This window comes from Nannospalax galili, unplaced genomic scaffold (genome assembly GCF_000622305.1).
Source record: "Nannospalax galili isolate Female #2095 unplaced genomic scaffold, S.galili_v1.0 scaffold1398, whole genome shotgun sequence".
NCBI classification, from domain to species: Eukaryota; Metazoa; Chordata; class Mammalia; order Rodentia; family Spalacidae; genus Nannospalax; species Nannospalax galili.
In genome coordinates this window covers 1652025-1653022 of record NW_008342016.1, presented here as the reverse complement: position 1 = coordinate 1653022, position 998 = coordinate 1652025, and the positions used below count along the sequence as shown (strand labels likewise).

Sequence of the window (998 nt, the reverse complement as noted above, 5' to 3'; positions counted from 1 at the left end):
ACACACACACACACACACACACACACACACACACACACACACAAAGAACCTCTCTGACCCTGTAAAGTAGAGATCATACTGAGCTTTCAGAGAGAGGATTGGAGATAGAGGATTGGAGATAATGCAGTCCCTGGCCCATAGTATGCACTCAGCTGAAGGACTCTGCTTCACTGAACTTGAAGAACTCAGTATGGATAACTTTTTCATAATGCTTTCATCAACCATCAATGGGAATCAAAGTTCTTTTATGTAAGAGTATAAGTATAGGCACACCCCGCCGGACTCTCTCCTGGGTAAGTCCCTCTGCTTCCCTGGGCTGCACAACCTGCCAGCCTCTTTCCTGGACACTGGGGCTGACCTCTCTGCTTCCTGATCCTTTGCATCCAGACCAACCCAGTTACTTCCTACAGTCCCCAGGAACCCTTGGGGCCTCTTCCCGCCCCCATCTCTCTTTGTATCTCTGAGTGGCATGGCCACCAGCTGCCTGAGACCAGCATCTTTCCTGGCCAAGCTCCCAGGCCAGTCCAACCCTCAAATTCCTGAGGACGACATCTTTTCTGGAGCAATCCAGACCTTAGGAGAAAGCCTGAGACCATCTGATCCTCATCTGACTTGGGCCTCTGTGGGAACTCCTGAAGACAAAAGCAATCTGGCCACTCCAATATAAAATCAAAGGGAGAACCAGAAGCTTAGACGAACCAGCTTTTCATGCTCAAAAAGTAAACCACAAAGGCACATAAAATTTACAAAAAGACGCAGACCTAAACTTGAAGGCTTGAGTCTCACACAAGAATCAGAAAGTACAAAAGAAATTCACATGGCAAAATCACAGAGAAAAAATAATTACATGAAAAAACGAAATACCATATCTTGACAAAACAACAATAGTCCTCTAGAGGAGTACAATGAGAACCCCCTAGTTATAATGCAGGGCATGGAACTCAAAAGAACAATTATAAACATGATAAAAGAATTCAGTGAATTTAAAGAACACACAA

General features: G+C 44.8%; 1 protein-coding gene across 2 annotated transcripts in view; it reads left to right on the top strand.

The window, feature by feature from the left end:
* Positions 1–998, top strand: part of Cers6 (ceramide synthase 6) — a 308765-nt gene that overhangs the window by 24961 nt on the left and 282806 nt on the right. The window lies entirely within an intron of this gene.